The 6611-nt window shown below is 29.0% G+C and overlaps 2 long non-coding RNA genes across 7 annotated transcripts in view; one reads left to right on the top strand and one right to left on the bottom strand.

Moving 5' to 3' along the window:
* The window catches only part of LOC107447505 (uncharacterized), a 278517-nt gene that overhangs the window by 157391 nt on the left and 114515 nt on the right, over positions 1–6611 (bottom strand). For all 4 annotated transcript variants that reach the window (XR_011638361.1, XR_001584538.3, XR_001584537.3 and 1 more), the window contains exon 3: positions 5718–5949. This is a non-coding gene — a long non-coding RNA (uncharacterized lncRNA). The remainder of the gene's footprint in view (positions 1–5717; positions 5950–6611) is intronic.
* LOC107447506 (uncharacterized) overlaps positions 1–6611 on the top strand; it is an 89610-nt gene that overhangs the window by 70847 nt on the left and 12152 nt on the right. The window lies entirely within an intron of this gene.

The following is a 6611-nucleotide window of genomic DNA, read 5'->3' on the forward strand; positions in this document are numbered from 1 at the left end:
TACTTCTTTCTAATATATAATGAAATCAAAATGCGAATTAATAAATTCTTTGGAAAAGTGGCAAAATACAATACACTCTCAGAAAAATTAGTTCATTAGCATCTTCAACCATAATACGGTGTAAATTTACTACAATCTTCATAAGGTGTTCAATTGGGTACTTGCAACTTGAACAAATTATTTGAATCTGATTCCATTGGATACTTGTGAGCGACGTCACGCGTGTGTCGAGTACCTGATGTGCTTCTGAATCGATAAATGCCACGATTTACCCACAATGAGGTCACTTGCAGGTATTCAATTGAATCGTATTTAAATTCAATTTGCAGCGTAGTATCGTGTAATAAAATTTAAAAAGTACGATAATACGGATCAACCTAGAAAAATATTAAGGTTGCAGCAAAGCTGTACGATATTTTTTAACACAACGTGCTCCAATATTTTTAACATTGACTTGCAATCATTTTAGAATAACATTACTTCCAATTTAATACTATTGGTTTTCGACAGACATTATTTAAACTTGTTAAACTCGTACAACATTTAAGTTGAAATTTTAACGATACATGTAAGGAAATTAATGAAAAAGTGTTTTGTATACTTTAAACTGTCGATAACAATCTGATCGGTATTTGCACAGGTGTTCCCAATAGGACCATTAATTTAAAAAATCAATGAAATATAAACAAATTAAGTGAAAAACATGCAGTCAACTTTGTTCTGCTAACAAATTCAGATTATGAAGTTTTTAATTAGTTATGGAGTTCATTAAAAGATGGCGCTGTTAAATAAGATAAATAATTAAATAATGTTTTCAAAACAACCACCATTTACAACAACGTGGTGCAGTTTGAAGACAAGATTAAGAAACACTCATGCAAATGTTTCAGCTAAAATCGTTTGGTATGCAACAAAAAAAATTTTTTTTTTTACTTATTTTTATTGGAAGCGCCATCTTTTGAAAAAGTTAGCAACTAATTTTGAAAATTGGGGGAAAATATCTCGTTATCTAGGTAGAACGATGAAACCGTGCATTGTCATTCCTTTATTTTTTTATTAATAAATTTTTAGACTTATTTTTAAGTATAAAAAAGATGTTTGTATTTTAATTCTCGAAGCTATGCAATAATACCATCTGCAATGCAAAAAAATAAAATAAATTCATAACAATAATATTAACAATAAGGAAAATATTGACATTTGTTGTTACAAAAGTTGCAGTCAATTGGAGTCATTTATGTCATTTCCAATTGCACAACAAAATGTGTTGAGAAATTTTAAAATTTATAATTCAATCGCGTATTGTGTTGTTATCTAGTAGTATTCCATTGTAACAGTCTAGAAACAATACTTAAGAACAGTTTAATGTAAAAATATCCCTATTGGAAAGAGTATCAATTATTATTATAGTGTGCTCAGCTTTTCATGCCTCTAGTTAAAAGACCACTGTCAGGAAATTTCGGTTGGCTACATCAAAAAATTCATGCCCCCACCCTGTTTTTTTTTCTTCTTTTCTTCGCACATTTTCTCCAAAATTATTTTTATATCCTATACTCACAACCTTAAACTAAACGATTTGAAAATTCCTAGTTGTGTCAAAAATTAGTCATTAATTTTTCAATACATAATAAATCAAAGGAAGTTCAGATATTTTGTAACAGGATATCTTCGATAATATCTAATAGGCCGAAAAATCGAGACTTTCGTAAACAATAGCTGCAGCTCAGAAAAGATAGGAGCAAAATACGATATTCGTGTTATCATAAAATGAAATAATTTTTATCTCTGGAATGAAATTTTCTGCTTGACAAAAGACAAGGTCAGTATAATGCACGATGTGTAATTTGATAAAGAAAAAAGCTTATAAATAACAATGAAAGCAGGATGAAGTGAACAAGATTATGGAAATTGTGTCTAGACCATATTTTGACAGTTAGCGTGTGATCAAGCTGAGATCTTAATATCGATATCTAGTTTATTCTAGGCAAGCATTCATTGCCTGTTGTGATTCTCATCATTTTGATAGCTGCATAAATAGATGAAATATGCAAATGAGAAGTCTGTTTCAGGTTCTTTTCTAGTTTTGCAATATGAGACATCTTGAATAAGTTTGGAATACATGCTGAGAGTAATGACAAAATGGTATTTAAAATTTTCCGCAACTCTGTTGCTATAGATTATGTTAAAATATAGGTTAGTTTTTTATCAACAATTAAATTTAGCAGTGACATATATCTTTAATTTATTTATTTTTTGTTTCTATTTCTAAAACTTCTACACAATATACAAATATAGATTTTACGACTTTTTTTTCCAATTTATATTAGGATGCATACACATTTAACTTACAAAAAATATTGAAAGCAATTGCGCCAATACAGCAATACGATTATGATAAACAGTTTTTAATTCTTATAAATAGAATTGCGTGAGCCACGATGGAACAGGGGATAGAGTGTTCGCCTTTCAATGAGGTGAACCGGGGTTCGATCCCGGCGATGGCTGGTCGATACGAATTCCGCATCCGGCTTGCACAGACCACAGTGCTGCCGTGAAATATCCTCAGTGGCAGACGGATCATGGTTTAGAGTCCCCTTGCCGTCAGGCTAACCGTGGGTGGTTCTCGTGGTCTTCCTCTCCATGTAACGCAAATGATGGTTGGTTCCATCAAAAAGTCCTCCACGAAGGCAAAATTTCTTCCAATACTTGATACAGGAGTTCCCTTGTCTTCTGGATTGGGCTCAAAATTACAAGGCTACGGAGTTGAACATTAGTAGTCGTAAAACTGAAAATTGGGTCAGCTGTTCAACGACGGTTATAAAATAAAATAGAATTGCGTCGATTGCTCATTGGTTAAGGCAATGAACTGTCATTGTGAAGAACTGGGGTATAATCAACGGTGGCGTTTTGAAGCTCACCCAGCTTCTACTTGATGGGGTACCAATTTGCCTGAGAAGTAAAGGCGGACTGTGCGCAGTAGTGGCAAAAATTGCCACAATCGATGGTAACTAAATTGTACGCTGCAAAAAATCTCCGTAAATGTTTAATTAGATACAATTAGAAACATACTTGGTGCAAAGTTTCTAATTGCACCATAAATAGGTTAAATTAAAATTCGACATAAATTGGTAAATATGATCGAGAAATACGTTCATAGTGCAATCGATTGCGCCAAACTTTTGTACTATGAGAGACACAACTAGTACTTCTTTCTACTGTTTTTCCTTCTAACCCTTTCAGTTGAAGTGTAGCCAGGGTTGCGCAGCCTTAACCCTTTAATGGGCCCTTTATTTCTAGTAAAGGTAAATTAAAGTATTTTTGGAATTGAAATTGTTTTAAGAACAGTAACTGATATAAAAAATAAAAAAACTCATTTAGTTTATAAAAAGGCCATTTTTTTGGTGGTAAATATATTTAATATGACCTATTAGGAACTTATTGACTTTTATTTTTCTTTATTTATAAAATAAATTCCTTAATTGCTACAAACTTCAAAAGGAATTATGTATTTTATTACTTTTATACGCTTCTTAAAAATGACAAATAGTTACCAATTTTATTCAAACTCACTTCAAGAAAGCTGAAGTTATTGAAAAATGGAAACCTAAACTGAAAGTGGTAAAACGTGGTGATAAGATTACTTACCACGGCCTGCAAAGGGGTTAAATCAGCAAAAGTTACAAACCCTAGAAATGCAAAACTAATTGCTTTTAAACGTTGATCAACCGCTATTCTTTAAATACAAAGTACTGAACAAAGTACTGAAATATGTATACTGAACAAAGTACTGATACAAAGTACTGAAATATGTCGCTTCACTTAGAATATACTATCTGACTAAACTTTTCAATCGAAACTTGTTGTTCTTGAAAGAGTTAAAAGTACGATAATGGATAAAAGTATTTTATCGAGGTCAGAAAATGGATAATTTTGCTCCCTCTGTCTTATAAGTGTTGCAACTTATATAACTTTCCTTTCAAAAAAATGAGAAAAAAAAGAAAAAAAAATTAAAAATTTGAATGTTCATTTGTATTTTATTGAACGCTTTTTGAATTGGGGATAAAAACTCTCAAACATCTTAACGAAAAGAATTTTGTCAACTATTTGGATACGCCGCGTTTTACTTAGTAATGCTATTTGAGTAAGCATGTCTACCTATTTGTGCCTAACGTATTTTTCGAAAAACAACTCCTTTCCATAAAAAAAAAAAGAAAATTTAAAAGCATTTATAGAAAAATAAAAATAAATAAACATATAAAAATAAATCGCTGTTCAAGTGTTTCATTAATAGAATTTATTTTGCAAAAGCAAAATAGTTCTGTCTGTTATAATTATCTTAACAATATAAATATTTAAATTTGGATCTGAAATTAAATTCCCGTGATTTCTTAAAACTAAAATGGTTAGGAAGATCTAGAAATTTTTATGTTCCGTAAACTTTTACGGTAAAAATGGATTTTACGGTAAAAAGAACTGGCTCCCCGGTACTTTTTACTATAATTTTTTACAGCTTACTAAACTATAGCGGAAGTGAACGATGTATGTATTTTTATGCGATTTCATCCGAATTTAAGCAATAATCTTTTATAATATTAAAAACGAAATAACTGATAAGCTTTGAAGGATATATTTTTAGAAAATTAATAAATAAAGATATTTATCTAGAAAAACTTTTTTAAAATGCAAACTTTTTCAATAAACTTCTTAATTTTTTTTCTCACTTTATCTATAACATGATGAGGGAATGGTCTCGCTAAGTTTTAAGACCATTCACTGAAGTGAAAAATTATTTGCAAATGTTAGATTAGTGACACTCTTGTTGCAGCGCCATCTATCTGTTGTCAAAGGAAACAGTTTTTCAGATTTTGAGAATAAAGAAAAAATTGGTAATGATCAAAGATTTTATTTTTCAGATAATACGTCAATGTATATAACTTTTTAAATTCTTTTTAACTTATGTTTCTAGTTTTTAAATTTTATACTATGTTATCAAATGTTATTTTGATGTATAACAAAAACTAAATGAAGAATTAACCTTTCTAACTAAATAAGCAATCTAATCGCTGACAACTATTCGTAAGACGCAATATCTGGTCAAATGTATCAACTAACGGATATCTTAAAGTGATAAAAAGCAATTACAGTTTATCATTGGTTATAACTATAGTTATAGTTTATCAAACTCAATTTATGGCTATGATAAAACAAGACCTTCATTTAATTAATATAAAATGTATCAATTTAACTATTCATTCCTAACTATCAATATAAATTCATATTATTAAGAATATATGACAAAAATTTTCTGGTAATAAACTTGTGTTGAATTTAACTGAAATAAATAATAAAGTTTTTCTAAATTTAATCTTTTTTTATTGATTACTGCTATTAAATGGCCACTGCTTTTTACATTTTTAGACGCATGCTCCTCCCTGTTGTAAGAAAATAAAGAGCGTCATTCTTTTTAAAAAGTTATTTTAAAATAAACATGCTGTATATAGAGAATTTAAACCTAAATACTTATTCCAAGACACTGCAAATCAGTCTGCTTGTAAAAAGTTTTAATCAGGAATTTTTACTTTCTTAGACGCATGCATATTTTCTCCGACAAAATGGTTAATATTTTTAAATCACGAAAATTTTTGAAAGTATCAGATGAAGAAAAAAATATATGGAATATTATTATTAAGTTGAATACAACAAAAAAATTTTCTTACCTTCTCTAAGTAGTGATCAGCTAACATTTTTTTCCTATTTCGGAAGTCATAATTTCATCTTAAAATGCAACCATTTACGCTTAATGAAAATATAAATATTCCAATATATTTCTCATTTAAAAGCAGAAATTTTAAAATTCTGCCTATTGAGCGATGGGTGTGAAATATGCGTCATAAATTTATTGACCAAAAAATAAAAAATATGGATATATTGCATTTTCAGCAGGAAAACCTGTAAATAAAAAATATATAAATTAATAAGAAATAATGCATGAGCAGGAAGAAGACAAATTATATTTGAAATTACTAAAAAGCTAATTAGAAAACAAATGGTTTACCTCACTTACGCAGATGCTAGCCCGAAAGCAGAGCTACTAAATATAATTTTTATATAGTGGTAAATAATAAAAAAATTCCTAATTGTGGTTAGTTTTACCCTTGCGAATCACTATGAATGAACAGAAAATCTTTCTTTATGAACTTTTGAAATATTAACTTGAATGAAAAATGATTTTAAATCAAATTTACTAAACAAAGAAAAATAAATTGGAACACAAAATTTACTACCACTAGCCCTGTAGAAATCTTACATTCCCTGAATTCTAAGAAATAATGAAGAATATGTAATTTGTTTGCATTTGCACTCATTTTGGAATTTCATTAGAAAATCGGTTTTTAATATTCCTTTAATTGTTTACATATTATGTGGTAACCAAAATCATTTCAAATTAATACCAACTAATCAAAATTAAAATATAATGAAAAATTTTCTTCCACTTTAAATATTCAAGAAAATCTTTAATCCATTTATGCCGCGCGTTCCTTAACCTCTTTGTGCTGAAAGTTTTCAAATATATATATATATATATATATATATTCGAGAGATATATTTCA

The sequence above is a fragment of the Parasteatoda tepidariorum genome, chromosome X2, assembly GCF_043381705.1.
Source record: "Parasteatoda tepidariorum isolate YZ-2023 chromosome X2, CAS_Ptep_4.0, whole genome shotgun sequence".
Lineage (NCBI taxonomy): Eukaryota > Metazoa > Arthropoda > Arachnida > Araneae > Theridiidae > Parasteatoda > Parasteatoda tepidariorum.